Below are 19,192 nucleotides of genomic sequence, written 5' to 3' on the forward strand. Positions count from 1 at the left end.
GAAACATTCATTGCATCACTTCGAAATGCGCAAACATCAAATTGTATGTTCTGGGAAGACAACCCCAGAGGAAGACTTGTAAACAACACACACCAATGGCTCAAGGGACTCATCTTTTCCTTTATTTCCAGAAGGAGGAAGATGAATGGATTCACTGACACACGCTGTGTACTTTTAATGAATAAGGGAGAACAATCCTGGCACTAGAGACTATTGGACAAGAAATAGATGTTGTGGTTGAATAAGAACAGTGTCACTACTGAAACACTTGATAAGTGCAGAAGTCATCTGGTACTTGCAAACCTCCCTGCCATCTTGTTTTTGGAAGATGAGTGAAGATTTAAAAACCATAAGATTTGAAAAGTGGTTTCCTTCCTTCCTGCAGTTTTCCCTTCCTGTTTCCTTGAAGTTCCTGCTGCAGTTTCTTGAATCAGTGTTAGCAGAGCACTACTTGGATGGCTAAATACTTGGCTGGGCTAAATTCAGAATAGCTGCTGTATTGGGCTGTGCAGTGGGATGTACTCCAACCTCAAAACCCAATACTTTGATTCTAAAAATATTCTATACTGGTAACGAAGTGTGCAGTTGCAGCTCCATCCATAATTCCTTAACTTCAATGCATTGCTAAAGTGATAGGCTGTGGTAATAATAATTTCAATTACGTTTCTCTGGCAGAGCAGAAAGATTGAAAACCCAAGAGTGATGAACAAGAGGAGGGAAACATTGTTCATTTCGGCTGGAGATCCTGGCTGCATGAAGGATGGGTCCCATTTTCCATCCTTCCCTTGCAAGCAAGATTTCATCCACATTGCCTGTGACACAGGTCACTCTTAGAAGCAAAGCTTTCAGAAAGCCTGTGACACTAGATGTAATCCCCAGTGTCCAGTTCCTGACAACTGTTGGCACTGGAAACACTGGTATTGAGAGAGACCAAATGCTAATTTTGCAGGACAGTGAAGCTGCAAAGCACTGCTACAGAGATGACTTGTTAACTGAGACAAGAAAATCCAAATTTAAGTGGGATTTTTAGGATGGAGAGATTTAAAGTAGGCATATTATTTAAATGCAGGAATATTATTTAAATGCTAATAGTAGCTGGGGGGGGGGGGGAATTCAGTGATGATCAAGTTACCATTTTCTTCTCACATTTTCTCCATTAAAAGGCAAACCCTACCTCCAAGAGGTGGATCTAATCAACTATCCCCTTCGAATATTCCTGTCACCAGTCACAGCAGCAGCAATTTGGCCTAAACCAAAAGGGATTATTACAGGAATTTTTGAAGCAAGCATGAAAAAAAAAAAAAAAATCATGACATTTCAGAAGAGACAAAGCAGTTTCTGGGATTTGGCAACAAAGATGTGGAGAATGAGGGTTTGGGGTGTGGTAGCTTAGGTCATAGTCATCTTTGGATAGCGCTTCAGCAGGTAAAGTTTAACAACAGGAGTTTTGTAACATGCACCCCAAACTTAAAATCCCCATTTTGGCTATTTCTTCAAGCCTGGGACAGCGCAAGTGGCTGTGAATACTTGGCAACTGAAGTCCATTTTAGAGAGGGTGATAGCACGTGGAAGTGCTATCACACACATGGTCAGGAGGACTTCTCAGGCTGCACAGGGCAGACAAGACCGGGAGTCCCAGGCTGGGTAACTTCCCTGATGAGCAGAATTTTCTGACAAAGACGAGATGCTGGCACTTGCTGGGGCAGTGCCTGAGTGGACACAGGAGGACATCTAGGCTGAAGCAGCAGCAGGTCCCAGGAGAAGAAAGTTCACCTTCAGGCTGGTCCTAATTATAGGCATAGTGTCTTCCACCTCCGAGCTGGGTCTCGTAGAGGGGAGCTGGTTCCTGCACAGGGTGAGGAGAGGACAGGACCTCTAATGGGTCCATTTGTGAGGGGCTCCAGAGAAGTGCAAGGCACTGCACCCCCAGAAGATAGTGACAGGAACAGGTATTGTACAGTGTGGTCATTCATCCAAAAGTGGGATAAACCCTAGTCTTGCCATGGGCATTGCCAACAGATGGGCCAAGACACCCCAGCATGTGACTATTTTAATCAGATGTTCATCTAGAGAGACTTCAGGGCTGTTACCTTCATTTTCCACAAAGCCTACTAGATGCCTCAGTGTCACACATTTCACTCATTCTTTCTACCTTACCATTTCCAAACCTCGATTTGGAAAATATCTGCAACAGAGGCCACTGAATGTGCCCTCATTTAACCTTACCATAGAAAACCAGACAGCCTTCTCAGGGTTCAGTTACTTACAAAAAAAAAAAAAGAAAATACCTTTTGGGTATGCCACACTTGAACAAGGAGGATCATAACACAGGTCAGCACATGGCTGCTAGAGCAACCAAGTCATGCAATGGATAAGTATCAGTGTCTCCATCATATTTGATTTTCCCTCTATCCATTCAAATATTCAATTTTGCTGAATTCTATACATTTTGACTCTAAAAAGGATGAGTATATATATAGTTGGCACCTTAACAGTAACTTAAAGAAACATCTCTTTTAATATTACATGAAGTTCAGAATCACAAAAGGGCTGCTTATACAGGGGACCTGTGCTGTGGTGATGGTATCTTCCTCTTTCACCCGCGTTACATGCAAATGACCTGGAAAGATGCAGACAAAAGACATATGTCTTCAAGTCATGTTTCATTAGCTTATAGCTGTTTAAGAAAACGAAAGGAGAAAACTAAAATGCTGTGGAGGTAAACACCCAAGCATTTAAACAAGCAAAACATCCTAGGGAATATTCTGTGATATTTTTGAAGCAGAGACAGACTTCAGTAAGAGCTGATCACAAAAAAAAAAAAAAAAAGCTTACAGAACATCACAAAAGTAGTTGCTTTCATAAACAAAAATAAGCATGAATAGTGGCAAAGTTGGGAAAATGAATGTGAGGTGATACTTACGCAGTCCTCCAGAGTAGCAGAGTGCACCAAATACTAATAATTCAAACAAAAAATTAGGTAACAACTACATTGTGCTGTACTTGAGGGAGGACAGTAGCAGATGGAACTTCCTATTAATGTACTACTAATACACAGAAAACGCTGCTAGAAAGCATTTGGATCACAACTGGGAAAGCTTGTGTAAAAGAGGGAGTCCGTTTAATAAAACAGTAGAAGGATTTCAGGCAAGACTAAAATAGCTCAGCACTACAAGGAGGGGAAAAATGATTTGAAGTGATGATAAAGCCTGGGGTGGGGGAAATATTAAAGACTTCTGTGTTCAATTTCAAGTGTATATTTTATTTGATCTCATTTTAAAGAGCAGTTGCTGCTTTATAGAAAAGTGTGGTATGACTATTTTTAGAAATAATGCATGATCGTCACGCAGTTTCTCTTCCTTCATTCCTTACTACTAAAGAACATTGTGTCTTACTTCCTCCCATCTCGTTAAGTACTGTTAAAAGAAAACTTGGCGTTCTTGAGGGGTGATCTAACAAGAAATCCAAGTTGATTCTTTAACCAGGATGACTCTTTGATAAAATATCAACTAAACTTACAAACATTTGAGATGCAGCTCCTGAACGTGCTTTGCTGCCCTCCTGGCTGTTCCCAAAGCTCATGCCTCATGTGCTTTCCTCCCTGCAATGCCACATTTGAGGTGTGTGCACGGAGGGGGAGGCACGCCAGTGAAAATTGAACATTGCAACCAACCCAGAGATAAAGTCAGAAGTTGCCTACTTTATAAATAATATAAAGAATATTTGACATGAAAGGAGACAAAGATATGTATGGCAGTAGGAGGCAGTTTACCAAATCAACAAAGGGCTGCACTGAAAGGAACATTCCCTCTAAGCAATCGCCACCAAGGAAGATAACAACCCTCTTATTTCAGGGTTTAACAACATTCACTGATAAGTGGCCTACCTTTGGTGGAAGCAGGCAATCAAGCCTAAATCACCTCTCCAGTAGACTAGGTGAAACCCTTGGAGGAGGATGACTCTTCACATGGAGGTTCTCCAGCAAAGCCCTGACCACATGTAGGCACTGCCACTGTAATGTCTGGATCTCTGCAGCTCCTGGTCAAGTGTAGGGGGAATGAATGCCCGCTCACAAAGCTTGACTGCCTTTGAAGATGGTTAAAGAAATGGCGTTAAATGCATAACAACTTTGGTGGCAGGCATAGATAAAATCTGGCACACTCTGGCAGGTGCCACTGCAGTGCCCAGTGCTGTTTCCAGCCGTCAGCTCTTACGAAGTGTTGCAATATGAGCTGCCTTCAGGACTTTTCGGTGAATGGCAATGACTGGCCCTGCCCTTCTTGCTCAAGACTTCAAGAAAAAAAAAAAAAGAAAAAAAAAAAAAAAAAAAGAGACCCTCTGCTGTGCTATATTACAGATGGTGTTAGAAAAGAAAGCCCTTACCTCTTTGTGCTCTTGGTTTGCAGCTGCCTTTATGGATGGTGATGACAGCTTGAACTGGAAAGCTCTCCTCCTCCACCTGCGGAACAGCAACATTTTATCTTGGTTCACTGATATGTTCTGCACTTATGAAGGGTTACTTTTAAGTTAAAGATTAACTTTTGGTTTAGATGCTTAAGTCTGCTTCTCTATCATATAATAATCCAAGTAGGATATCCAAATCACTACCACATCAAGCCATGAGAAAATTTCCCATCTCCTTTTCTCCTCCTGTTCTCCCTGGAAGTCCCAGATCCTAGCAGGAATCCCAATGTGAGAAAACACTTGAGCATTGCTGATAAGCATCATCGCTTTACAATAGTATTTTGGAGGACTTAGAGAACAGAAGTGGCTTTTGTTTGTTGCTTTGATTTGAAAACTGGAAAAGAAAAGATACATTTCTGTTGAGGAGAAGAATTTCTCCCAGGAAGTAGTATTTCACTGTGCCCACTGAAGAGAAGTAGTTCACTATTTACCTATGAAAATTTTCTGAGCTTTACTGCTCATTGGTTTGCAATCAGATAAACACTGGCATAAAAAGATCCTTCTTGGAGAGACAGCTGTGCTGCCTTTAGCTCTTTTCATAGCAAAAAGATTAATAGGAAAGAACTGTGGGAGGTACAGCTAAGTACCAAATTACATGCAGTAGTATGTAAGGCTGAGCTACTAATCTAGTTCATAATGCCCTTAAAACACACTGAGCACCAAAGGAAAATTACAATACACATAAAGAATATTTATTATGTTCTGACTTGCTGGGATGGCATTTGACATCCACATCTAAGTGCATTGTACTTGGATGCGGAGAGCCTCACCATCTTCCTGACAGTTGGTCCATACCAGAGGGCCTCTGAACTTGTAATAAATTATAGGTGCTTGTGTTTGCGTACAATTTTCTATCCTTATGGTATTCTGTCCATTTTGAAAGAACCGTTATTCCCATCAGATTCAGTAATAAGCAGTCTTCAAAGGGAAGTCAAGGTCCTCTCTCAGAGCCTTACAAAGACCTTTTCTTCTTTTAAGTACTTGTTCTTCATTTGATGAATATATAAAAACTCATTTGCAAGTGAAATGCAAAAGTTAGGGGGAATTAAATGTTTATTTGCATGTATTTAAAATAATACTATTTTTACATGAATCCTGCCTTCCTTTATCCTGACTTTAAATGTTTTACACTGGAGTTACTCCTGAATTACAATAGTATGAGTGAGATTAAAAATAGGCCTACTAAATTTAGACATTCAACTATTTGCTTATATATCACTTTATACTACTAAGAAACTATACTATTGTGGAAAAATAGGAGCAATGATTACTTTGTAGCTTATTATTTCATTGCTAATTGCTCCTTATTTTATAACCTATAACTTGGAACAAGGTTTAGAGTCCACAGTGTAAGAGATTTATATTTTATGATCATTATTCCATTTATGGAGTATCATAAACATTACCAACATTGTTTAGAGGCATTTTTAAATGCCAGCAGCTTTATCTCCTTAATAAAAACACTCTTTGATGGTAGCTTATTAACTACAAGAAATTAAAGAACCAATTCGAATAGTTTGGCTGAGTGCTGGCATGGATTACAACTCTTTGGAACACACTAAGTATTTAACCAAGAGGAAATAGATTAGTTACAGGAAAATAAGAGCAGACCTAATACAATAGGATAAAGAAAAATAAGCATCAATGTCTTTGTTTCTCTTGTCCTTTAAAAATGTAAGCTCTCCAGGGCAGAGATGGTCTCCTACTTTGTGTTTCTATTACCACATCAGGGCAGTAGCCTCAGCCGGTTATAAAGTGATGGTACAAACAAGAGTAACTTAATTTCATTAGCACTTCAGCAGAATTCGCATGCCTTAGTTGTTACCTTAATTAAAAAGGTATTCTAAATAATTACAATATTAAGTTTGAGTGAGCATATATGTAAGAAATATACTGTTAGGAGCAATATTTCATTGATAGAGAAATTATGATGGTTTTCAACGCTACCTGTCAATCTGTAAGCAACTACCTCTAGCTCAAGCTAGGAAATTTTTCATGTCCTCAAGGTGTATTGCAGGAAAATGGGAATAATATTGTAATGTCATAATCGGTGGTACCTGGTTACTATTGCAGCTTACTGTCGTTTCTCAATATACTGCCTTCATTTAACTTCAGTTATCATGGCCTCCTAGAAGCTTAAGTGTGGGGTGGAGAGGCCCCTTCACACAGCTCGCAAGATCCCCCCCCCCCCCCAAGGATTTCCGCTCCTGCTTCCTGTGCAGGAGCAAGCCCTTCCACCTCCTCGCTCTTTCCCACTTCACACTGCAGCTTGAAGAGTATTTTCCCGCCATCCTCTTTCAAAATAACCATAACTGATGCCAAAACCTGGGACCACAAGTTACACAATATTGCCTGCTGCAAGAACTTGTCAGGCAGTGGAGAGAGATTGCCCTGGTAGAGAGGTAAAGACCCCCAAGACCCTGAATTAGCAGTTGTTACCTGAACATCGATCATCACACCTGGGTATGTCAGTGGAAGGAGATTAATTTAGAAAAGGCCCCCTTACCCAGATAAGAGGTGGCATAGTACTTCACGAGGTTTGGTGGCCTCTGATTGTCCTCCAAATCGGAGCACTTTCCAGGAGCAGGGCCACAAAGATTCAAGATACTCCGTAAAGGAAGGGCAGTAACACGAAGCCTTCTCACCGCCCAGTGGCTAATTCAGCAAGCTCTTTGTACGCAGATCCCCAAGCATGCAGGCTTTAAGCAATACACCCTGGAGAGGAACAAACAAGTTCTTCTTGTCCAGCACCTTTTCCAGTACACTGCACTGAATGCTGAGACAGGAGACTGTCCTATTTTTCCAAGAGCAAGATTGTAAACTCATTTTGCTTAATGCTTAAGCAACAGTATTTTCAGTTATTAATCACACTGAAGCAACGGCAAGAGGTTATTCCCATCTTGGTATCCTTCAGACAGCTTTGCTCAGCCAAATAACAGCAGCATTCCCTTAAAGGTGATGAATGCTCTTCATGCAGGTGAGGTTTTTATCCAGCTGATAAATCACAGTCATTCCCAAACAGACACCATAGGCTGGCTTTATGAGTTCATGGGGTGAAGTTGATACTAACCATGCAGTACTTCATTTATGTAGCTCTTCACACTGCCTCCTCCCAGCTTTCTGCGAGGTCCAGGAATTGGCAGAGGCAGGGCACGAGTCACTGAGGTGGTGGTGTGCACAGTGTCCCTCTCGGCATGCGTCTGGAGTACAGCAAAGTTAGCTCAGTTTGACACTTCGCCGACTTCTGCATCTCGGCTGAGTGTCCCAGGAGCAGCAGACTTATGAGTATTTTTCCATCGCAGCCCTCCTGTCATTGAAGTGTACTTGGGAGAAGGCCAAAGCAAGCAGAGAGGTTCTTCTCTTGACAAATATAAATTGCTCTTAAGCAGCTTAAAAATAAAAGAACCCATTGTTTATATATATATGAATATATACATGCGTATTAAATATATATACACACACAATACTGATGCATCTCATAGCAACGGATGTTACCATTGCAAGGTCTTTGTGAGCAGGACCTTCTTAAGGAGGAGTGAGATATTTCATAGCACATCTCTTCTATCAAAGTGCCACTGACGGTATCGAGGGTAAAGCATGGGCTTCGAGGGCCCAGAGCAGATGCTCATTAAGCAGAGGCTCTCCACCAGTCACACGCTGTGTAAGTCACATCAATGGGCCCTTCTGTGAAAGATGCAATAACATCTCAACAAAAACAGAGACAGATAATTGCAAGACTGGTGTCTTTGGTTAGAAAACTAATTTGTATCTGGACATCTTATCAAATGCCTGCACATAGGCTCTGAGCCTCCTAGCAACTGAAGTGGATCTGTGACTAGTGGATCGGGCTCTTCGGCCAAGGTACTATAAACTTAAGTACAACTTCTGTGGAAAATTGTTCCCTCCTCATTCCAGGAGGGTTTGGACTTAAAATACTCCCCCTGCAGACAAGTATTTTTGCTTTCTTTGTTATAGTCTTCTCAAGCAGAGAAGTTTCTCGTATGTCAAAGGTCTTTCAATGAAAGTGTAGCATGTGCCTTGACATGGCTTAAAAGGCAGTGATGGCTTTGCCTTTTTTGTACTACGGGAATGCAAACATTTAGAGCTAATATTTTTATATCTCAACTTCTAAGAAAATGACAGTTCTGAAAAATCACTGTTTTGGATATAAATCATTAATCCCACACTCCAAGTGCCTAAATCCTTCTATAACTTATAAAATTTTAGTTGAAATATTTGAGATAACTCATGAAGATGCATAAAGTTGGTATCCCTGCACTTCAGAGGGAATTAAGTTTTAGGATGAACTAAAAAAGAGAAACAGATGAAATCCCACAATAGCGTTAGTATTTTTAAATGCCTTTAAGCCATTAGCTATGAAATATCAAATACACAAACAGCTCTGTGAAGACCTGTTCCACCCCGTGCTCCTCCCCTCCTCCCTGGAAGCCAGTCCTTAAAGGAGACGCAGCTTGACCAGGAAGAAAAATCCCCATTTGCAATAAACTATACACCCCTTCCCACAAGCTGGGAAGCAAGTCACATCTTGGATACATATCTCCTGGGCATACGCTTGAGCCACAAGACTCTTGCCCTCCAGATGAGCAACACTATCACCAGCTTTGCTTTTCATCTGTTTTTCATGAGGGTTTCCTTGAGCAGGCCCCTGAATGTAGTCACCTGCCTTTGGGAGAAGGTGCTGGGCTCTCCCTGCCACTTCGAGCTGAATGGCAGAGAGGCCCTCAGTTGTGTCACTCAGCTTGTAGGGCCACCTGATAGCATGCATCCGTGTCCAATGCACTGCTACAGGTACTGTTCCCAACAGCAGGGCTCCTGGCTCCCCTCCAAGGCTCACCCCAAACTGGTCGTCATCCAAATCCCTCCCTAGGAGCAGAATGCTATTGGGCAGCCTCACCAAACAACGCCAGGTTTTCAAAATCCGACTCTTAACCACACACCACACCGGTCTGACGCACCAATAGCTTTTGGCTTGCATTTATTTGCATGACTACATTGTATTCTTTGGTTGTTTCCTACATGCCAAGACAGGCATAGTCAATGGTACAGCCAGATATCCTTTAACTCAATCCATGAAATGCAATTACATAGCAACTTCACATAACAAAACACGGAAAATTTAGAGGTGACATTTTTCTTCACTACTTCTCTATCTGTGTAGAAAAACCCCAATACCTTTTTTTTTGCTATGCCTCTACCAGAACACAAACACACTTTTTGTTTAGCAGGTCTCTTCTATTTCTTATTTCCCAGGTCAGCGTCTTCAATTACAAAAAAGCACATAGGAACCAAAAACATTCTGCTATCCCCTTGCTTCCCCATGGCAATTTCCCCCATTAAGGCTACAGAGAGTAGGATCATTTGTTTTCATGTTGATACCTACAGAGAAACTGGCTGGGCAAGTAGATTCCCACAACAAAAACCTACCTGAGGAGCATGCACAGCAACTTATGCAGGTAATGTAGCAGAAGAAAATGGGGACTGAAGATAATGGCATGGTGAAATGGACCCAGTTTTCCTGTCACGTTTAGAGAAGTACAAATATATTTGTCAGCCTTAGTTTCTCCACTTGCGATAAGTTTGCTTTCATCTATGGGATCATTCGCTATTGGGGTAAAGGAAAAGTATTGCTCGAGGCAGCACATACCTCCATTTCCAAAGCAGCAATTACATGAAGAACTCATAGAAGAATCTCACTCGGGAACGTTATGGACTTAAGGAGTCCAAACTGTCCCTTTAGTACCTTGTGAGTGATTTCAGCTGAATATAAAGGTTTCAGAGATCTTAGATCCTTCACTGGCGTGCAGCCTTCCCAGCCATGTGTAAACACACCTTTTATCTGGCTAGACTTGTTATTTCTTAGCCGGGAAGTGAGGAGATGCTCTGTGGAGATATTAGAAAGATTATGCAACTCACAGCTGAGCCTTCAGGTGAATCCTACAAGCAAAGGTAAAAACAAGTGCTTTTTTCTCATAAACAGTTTCCAGAGAGCCACATTTTAAGCAAAAATAAAAAAAAAAAAGAGCATTAGCCTGAAGTGGTGTGACTGATTCCTTTTGAATTATCTCAGCATGGTGTCATCTTATCTGAAGATTTCATTCGTTCCTGCGACTACTAATTGGGCCTTAAAGCAGCTAACAGATTTAGTTGGATCAAGCTCTCAAATTCAGAGCACTGTGAAAACATACAGAGAGTTTTTGGTCTTTAAACTGAAAGATAAATGGATGTTATTCAGGTGATATGTGTCACTGTAAGTACTGAAATAAGGGGTTTACAGAGTGGTATTTTTGGCATTTGGTGTGTTCCTCTGCTAATAAGTAAGCTTTAAGTCACTCTGTTCCTGCTAATTTTGAAAACTCTGAATATTGATAAATCCATGAAAAAAAAAAGAGTGACAGACCAAGTTTATAAATTTATGCACTGTTTTCCAATATACCTGGCTTACCTGAAGTAACCAATTCTGCCTAATTGCAGACTACAAGAGGCTTTTATACCATTTTGCTGTTTGATAGTTTTGATTTGTAGAATAACTTAGTAGGTTTAAAGGGCTCAGAATGACACATTAGTTTCTATCAACACAGAAAAATTTGGAACAAGTTATTACAATCTGTGTTTCTGCATTATAATCTTCTGCAAAGTGTGTGAAATTAAAATTTAGTCTTGCTCTGTTATAAAGCAAACAAGTTTCTGAACATTGCACAGTTGGAAATCACCATATCCTCTACTTTTGATTTAGATCCAAACTTAAAGCAGGCTTTCAGATTCGTAGACCACTTTGTCATTTTATCACCCCAAATTCTTACATTCAGTAATTGAAAGATACTAATAAACAGTGTGCCAAAAGTGTTAGTTATTTTTAGTGGACACAGACTCCAGTCATTCAAATTCAACAGCAAACAGGTCTGTATATCTAAGTTTAGGAACAGATTACTGTGCACTTCTGGATATATTAGCCTCACTTCTGTATTGATGTCTATGAATATAAATTGGATTAAAAGACTGTTGTATTGCAGCCTGTGTGCTATTGAAAGACATTTTCCTATTCCAGCCTCCTTTTTTAATTTTAGTGCTAAGTCTAATTATTTTCAGAATCTTTCTTCTACATCCTTAAGGACTGCCGGTCTGATAGTTAGTGGCAGGGATTGTGTCATTAAAACTTCCTTCCATATAAATCAAGTTGTTGGAAGCATCTAGAGGAGCATTTATTACTGAGGCGCTCTCAGCTCCCTCTAATGAGGTCAGAGAGCTGAACTTGTTTTACATTTGGAACAGATAATGCTAATCAGCTGTTACTGAGCACAGCTTCAAGGTGACTGCTGTGTCCCAGTAAATCTGTGTCATATTTGCACGTAGATAGATGTGGAACTACAATGCATTAAGAAAATGAAATGTATCATCTTTAATATTAATATTTTATGTTGATGACTCAATTACCTGTCATATCCTATAGGAACACTTTCACAAAGCAGGCAATATGATACAGCGTAGTTTTCTATTAATTCAATACTCAGTAAGTCTGGTGCTCCTGTTTTCCATGGGAAAAAACTCAGATGTGTTTGCTACTTTTTAGTGTATTTCTAGTTTAGACCAATCAATGCACAACCTTATCTGCAGTTAAAGATAACATTTTATTCCTCCATTTCTCAAATCCCTCCCCAAAACTCCTATTAACTTTAAAAAATTAGTACTTCAAACTGGTCTCGGTGTATTTGAATTCCATCTATGACTGTCAGCCAACTCCAAGTAAAGCTTCCAAAAACTATATGCAGCTTTATAAACTTACAGAAGTTCATAATCAGCCAAATTCCATTAAGCCTAACTTCCAGATCAGTGCAAAGGAACGCAAGCAGATTAAAGCCTGGAAGCTAATAAACTCTAGCTGCCCATACTCTAGCAACATGGGTTTATACACTCACATATACCTTTCTCATGAAGCCTTCTACTTAATTTCTGAAACCTGCTCTCTACCTGTCTTTCTCCCCAGTCTTTCCATATTCAAATTACCTTTATTCAGATCTCTATATTGAGATTCTTTTGCCAGGTAACAGAATTGGTAACCAAGATGTGCCTGAGCTCATGGTACAGTCTTCCCCCTTGATTTGTACTTCTGAATTCATCCGGTCAGAATTAAAACTGCTTTAAAATAATCACAAGCGACACCATGCCTCCTTGTGCAAGAGTTTAGGGTACAGCTGGCAATACATTACAGGATATTTCTGAAATACAAACAAGATTCAAAGCTGTGCAGAAATAAATCTTTTGCTTTCTTTGTATTAATTCTGTTTGACAACCAATTCCTGAAAATGACGACATGCAGCCTATACTGTATTTTGAATCTATATTGTATTCTAATGGCTTTGAACTTGACTCCTCCAGCTAAGTGTTCAACACATACAATAGAAAAACCTAAATAGATTTGCCTGGAACCCTTTCTGAGTGTCTTTTGTCTGATGCCTTTAACTTCTGGGGGTTGGAACTCAATGATCTTCAAGGTCCCTTCCAACCTAAAGCATTCTATGATTCTGGCAGTTCTGCAAATTAAGAAGTACGTTCCAGTGGATTTGCAGAAATAACTGCTCTTCTGCCAGGATTTTATAGGTTGCTATTCACTCAAATAGTAAAGAGGTTAATGGAGAAGAATTTGGAAACAAAAAACGTTACCTTCTCCCACTCCATTTAGTGTTAATTATACGGTTGTGCCAAATTCCAAAAGCAGAGGACCATTCCAGTGGCAACTACAGAGTAAAGCTGAAGCTAAAGATCATTGTCTGTTGGCATCGTTAGATGAACTACAGTCTTAATACAAAAAGTAGAAGAGATTCAGTCCAGTCAACATATACTTATCACATTATAAAGTGAAAGCCTGGTCACGTTCTTAGGAAACCGCATGGGTCCCCCGTGCCGGATTAACTCCCCTCTTGTGAATGACCAGAAAAAATAGCAGGAGAAGAGGAGCAGAACAAGCAGCAGTAGAGAATATGGCAGGCAACAAAGGCCAAATACTCAGTATTTTGCATGTACTATTAAAAACCCCAAAGAAATGGAATTTTTTGCATTTAAAAGGTTTCTAATTATGCAGCAGTACACTGCTGATAATGGCAGAAATATGTCAACCTGTTACTAATACAGCAAGACAGTCTAAACCCACATCCTATCAAAGGCATTTTCATAAATACTATACAGCGTTCTAGCTTGAAAAGCTTTCTGCAGCTGCCCTACTACTTCAACACTTTAGCTAGTTTAGTTATACTGTTGCTTTCCAAGTCGCTGCAAGCCTGAGGAAGAGTTTAATAGGTTTTCTTAAAATTAAGCTGCAACATCTCAGAATGCTCCCAACTAGCATTTAAAGCAGTCCAAAAGAAGACAGCATTTTTCCCCCTCACGTCTCTAACCTTGACTCCACTATTCGCTACACGGACATTAAATCCATTAAGCAGTTCAGAAACATGACATTTAATTCCACCGTATATCTTAGCAGCTATCTTGAATTCAGGAATTGGCTACAATTTTGCATATATTAACAGCTCAGATTTGCAATTCCATTTACTTACTCTGTCCAAAAGAGCAAGAAAACAGTCCTCCAGAGATTCACCTTTCTATCAAGACATTTAGCATTTCTATATGTTTTTTATATACATAGACCATAAGAGCAGCCTGCAAAGGATGCTTCCTTAAATGCTATTCACACACATTGCTTATGAACACTTAAGCTTTAGTCAGGCTAGTCATTCAGTACAGACCAGTGGAGTCTGATTGCCAACTGTAGGGCACACGTATTCACAAGTATCAGCTAACACAGAAAAAATGTCGCTCTGCAAAGACTTTCTTGAGTATCTAATAACTGAACAAACTTCACTTTCAAATAGTATTTAGCAATTTGTGCTGTGAGTCGAATTTGTTGCCATAGATTTTAACTACACAGTTACTCTTAAAGTTATGCTGGTGGAGTTAGCTTTTGCTTTTTGTGAAGAGTTCACACATCCTCTGAGGATGCAACGGGTCTTAATTCAAATGCACTGCATACAGGACAGCTGCTTTTCCATAGCACAATAACCATGACAAAAGCAGCTGCTCAAATGTATTTATCTCATTTTTCAGTCTAAAAGTCAGAAATATAAGAGGTCCGTGGGCTCTCTCCGTGATTGAGAACATGAGCCTGCCCAGACGGAAGGAGGACACTGTATACCAATGTGTCAGCATCAGTTGGCACATTTCATTGGCATGCACTTTAAGCAGTCCTCAAGAAATCTCAGAATCACTAAGGATATGCAAAATTAATAGAAAGATGAATATTTAAAAGTACTAGAAAAACATGTCTTAGCATTCAGGGTTTGTCATAGCCTAACATCATGATGTAGAATGGTATGATCGGGCTAGCGAGGGACTAGAATCAAAGTTATCCACTAAGCTTTCCTGTGTAACCTAAGCAGATTCTCTGAAGAGGGATTTAAATCCCCTGCATAACTTTATTAATTATCAGGAAGGTGATTTATTCAGACTGGCTCCTCATAATTTAAAAGCATATTTAACACATGAATCTAGTCTATTTTAATTGAATGAGTTCAGTTGACATGGAAAAAATTGTAATGTTTTTAAGCCAGTACTTTAACAGAATGAATAAACTCACATACTCTGTCTAGATTAGCTCTGTTATCTCCAGTTCTCACATTGCTTCAAGGTCAAGATCACAAAGCTGAAGTTCTTGATGTTTAGACAGTCTATCATGTAACCTTACAGAAGAGTAAGTTTTGATTTAGTTAGTACATCAAAACTCATTATGCTAAACCAAAGTCTGTTTTGCAAGTTAAAAAGCAGTTTCAAATTAGGAAACATTGTGCTCAATAAGCCTGAAATGGATTGTCACATAGTTGAAAGTCAGGACTGTGTTTTTAATGCACGTGCTATTGTTCCCCAGTACAGCAAAAATAAAGAAAAGTGACATTTTAAAAGGCAGTTAGGGCTTATTCATTTAGGGATAATAGCTTGTAATAACTCCAGCTGCTCTTCTAAGCGCATATTCCATACCAAGATGCACTGTCCTGGATTTTACTAAAACTTAAGAAATCTTGTGAAGAACGAGGCATTACAAGCCAGAAGGCTGCATTCTCAGTTTTGCAGCAGTTTCACCCGGTGGAGAAGTGATTGTAAAATGCATGTTGTGGATCTCACTCCATTCCTGGAGTGGGAGAACTGGAAGCACAAACCATCTAGACTCGACAACAGTAGCACACCACTGGCTCTGAGATTTCCCAGTTTCCTGTCAGGAATCAAGCTATTATTCCACATTAGGTAACAGGACAGAAAAAGTGTGCTTTGCTTTTGTGGCATATAGATATTCCTCCCCCCCCCCTCCAGTTGCCTATTTATGAAGTCACCTTTCCTTCTGCAAGTAGTCTTCCCAGGTCCCCAGCATTGGTTTCCAGGAAACTGCTGCTGCTGAATTAAGGTACTTAAGCAAGGCAAAAAAAAAATAGCTAAGTGAGAATATACACAACTTCTCGCCATCTTTAACAAAACTCCAGCTTTCAAATAAAGCAGAGCTATGTGCTTCCATCGAATTTGACTGGAAAAGCACCTGGACAAGAAAAGCAGAATTGTCTTGCGGTTGGATCACACCACAGGGAAGGTACAAAGGTGATCCAACTGCTTTTACTTTAGTATTTGAAGGGGTTTAGCATACTTTAAGATAACTTGGCTAAACAGAAGCTCGCAAAAGAAAAAAACAAAAGAGAGCCTCACTAATTTACAGCCCCATGCCATTTGGGTCAACCAGCAGTAAGCTGGGCTCCGACCTGGTTTACCCCTCAGAGGCAAGTGACAGACAAGTAAAAGAAGAGAACATCTTGAAGCAATAGTCTAAGCACCAAGTAAGTCTAAGCTAAGCAGGCATGTGCTGGTACCCCCATCGGCCCTGCCAAGATTCACACACTTGTCAGGTTAGAGAAGTTCGGAACCCCATTCCTTTGGATAACCTTGCTTGGAAATAGAGCTGGCACATCTCTACTCAGGAAAATTGGAGATTACAAATGTGAAGAGCTACAAAGCTCTTCCAGTCATAACCCCACCACAGAGAAGCTAAGGTGACTGCAGGCAAAGACCATGAGGAAGAAACTGCAAAACCAGCCAGAACATTTTCGCAGTGCTTACCCTCACATAGGAGTTACTAGCACAGTAAAAATAGATAGCAGCTGCCTAGGCTAACTAATGCCACCCGAAACATCTGCAGTCTTGCCCTCCTCCTGGCCACACTGCCACCTAACCAGACATTGGTGGTGCAGTTGAATCGGTTCACTTAGTCTTTTAATGAGCATCAATTGAGGAATATCAATTATACAAGCTTTCATGTTATGTATTAAGTGGAGCTGGCCAAGCCTTTCGGCAAACTGTAACAGGTAAAAAGTGATGCTATCAAGTTCTGCATGGAGAAGGCCGAGCAGCCTTTGTACACCCAGCAGATGGTGCTGTCAGACTCTGTGCTTCACCGATGCATTTCAGTTTTTGTGTTTAGCTCACACTTGATGTCACATCAGACACTTCTGTGTTGTGCGACGGTGCTGTTAAACAACTTGGGCTGAGCAAACTCTTTATATAACACACAAGCATTTAAAGATGCAGCAAACCAGATCTCTGCACAGATACTGGTTTCTAGAAGACTTCAGGGAGCCAGGTGTGAAGCAGGCAGGCTACAGAAACAATCTGGTACCACTAGACCTTTTTGCTTGTGTTGTTCGTTCAGGCCAAGTACTACCACTTTTGTGGTCACCTTAGGCAGGGACTAGAGCGGTTACAGCTAAAGCAAGCCCTACTGTGGCAAGGTAACAGACACTGATGATTTCTAACTTTAAACTTATACATATAAACAAACCTGAAATCCTATTAAGTCTCATAAAGAACCCATTACTTTAGCAACTTACTCCTGTGTGCTTAAATAGACCCCAGCATTTTGCTCAGGCCAAAGTCCCACTTTAATCTCCTTTCCACAAGCTTCTGGCACTCACCCCATGCCAAAATATTTCTGCTGTCTACCCAATAGGAACTGCTTCCCAGACTCTTGCATGCTTTATTCTCTTTTGGGCATCCTTCACAACTCTGCCATGCTGCACTTACTCAGGAAGTGCAGGACCTGATGCAGCATCTTGAGTGCAGAACTTGGATAATTACATGATTCTCAAGAAATTACTTGCAAATTAAATAGGGCAAATACAGACATGCTCACTTCCTGAACATAGTTCATGACATTATCAGTTTCCCTACTGCCCAAATAAGCTTTCTTTACATTGTGAGAAACTAGTATTACCCAAGTCCAGGAACCAGATTTTTTTAAGTTTTGATGCTTTTCAAATTGATAAGTAGAAAATAAGTGATATGAACTTGCCAACAGCCAGACAATTGTCCTTTCATGTAAGTTACCCCATTTAGCAAAATAGCAGACGACCTTCACTGAGGCATGCCAGTCTTGCCCTGTGTACTGTTAAAGGAGAAACCACTACCCAAGCGTTCACACACCATTCAAGGAGTCACACGTACACCACTCATCTTTAACTGCCAGGACCAGGGTCCCTTTGCAGCAGGTGACCTCAGGGAGCCAACAGGTGCCCCTTCGACTCCTCACACACACACTCCCTCCTTCAGGATCAGCCCTAGGTTTCCCCTCAGCAGAGTCTCAGGCATCAGATTTTATAAAATTAAGTAATTTAACCAAAAGGTACAGCAGCAATGTCAGCCCAGGCTGGGTCCCTCCAAAAAGGGAGGGACCTCAAACAAAGAAATCCCTGGGCAACTATACCTTGTGATCCATACACCCACCCCTCACATGCTGTTCATGTGTCTTTTAGTCCAATGGTGATTTTTGGTCTGGGGTTTTCTAACACCTTATTTGATTCTTTTGCTGTGCCCAGGCAGGCAAGCCCTCAACTGCTCTTTTCTTGTTGATTTGCAGTCTCTGCTGACAGTTGTTGTAGCCTACTTATCTTCTGGTTTACAGTTCTTGTGCACCTGCACTCACTGGCAGAACATGGGGAACTGAAGAGTCCCAGACTTGCAGAAAACACTACCAAAACAGAGTGTTATTGACATTTTCCTCACACTAAAAGATTAAACACAGCATTGTACCAGCTGCTAGGAAAATTACTAAGAGAATTAACTCTACTGCAGCCTAAAGGCTTCAGCAGATCTAGCTACTCATGCTAAGTAAGGCTAAGCGAACAGCCTAAGTCACACCATATTATAACCCTAAGTAACTTATTCTAATTAAAACTTATTCGAGCTAAACTACTAATATCTCTCAATAGTACAGACTGCACACTGTATCAGAGTAGTTCCACTGTCACTGAAAGGCGATAAACTAGGAGCCCACTACCCAGTGTTTGTAGAGATGCTTGGTGCAGCAAGCACTGACACAGGCAGGGCAAGGCTCTCAGCCTGCACCACAGCTGCAAGTACTAAGTTTAATGGTACCAGGTTATTTCCAGCCATCAACTCCCATGACAAATCAAACAGTACAAACTAAACAAGGCATAGAAGCTTTAGAAGCTTCACAGTGAGAACAGAAGACTCCTCCCTACCCCAACAGCCATCCACTATTAAGACTCCAGACCAAGCAACAGTGAAAGTCAGACAGACAAGACATTCCCGCCTTCTGCCCCGCAAGGGAGGAGGCATCACATGCTGCCCCACAATTTGTCAGGATGCAGGACTACAGTACTGCACC

Source organism: Vanellus vanellus (assembly GCF_965231255.1).
Source record: "Vanellus vanellus genome assembly, chromosome: 2".
Taxonomy (NCBI): domain Eukaryota; kingdom Metazoa; phylum Chordata; class Aves; order Charadriiformes; family Charadriidae; genus Vanellus; species Vanellus vanellus.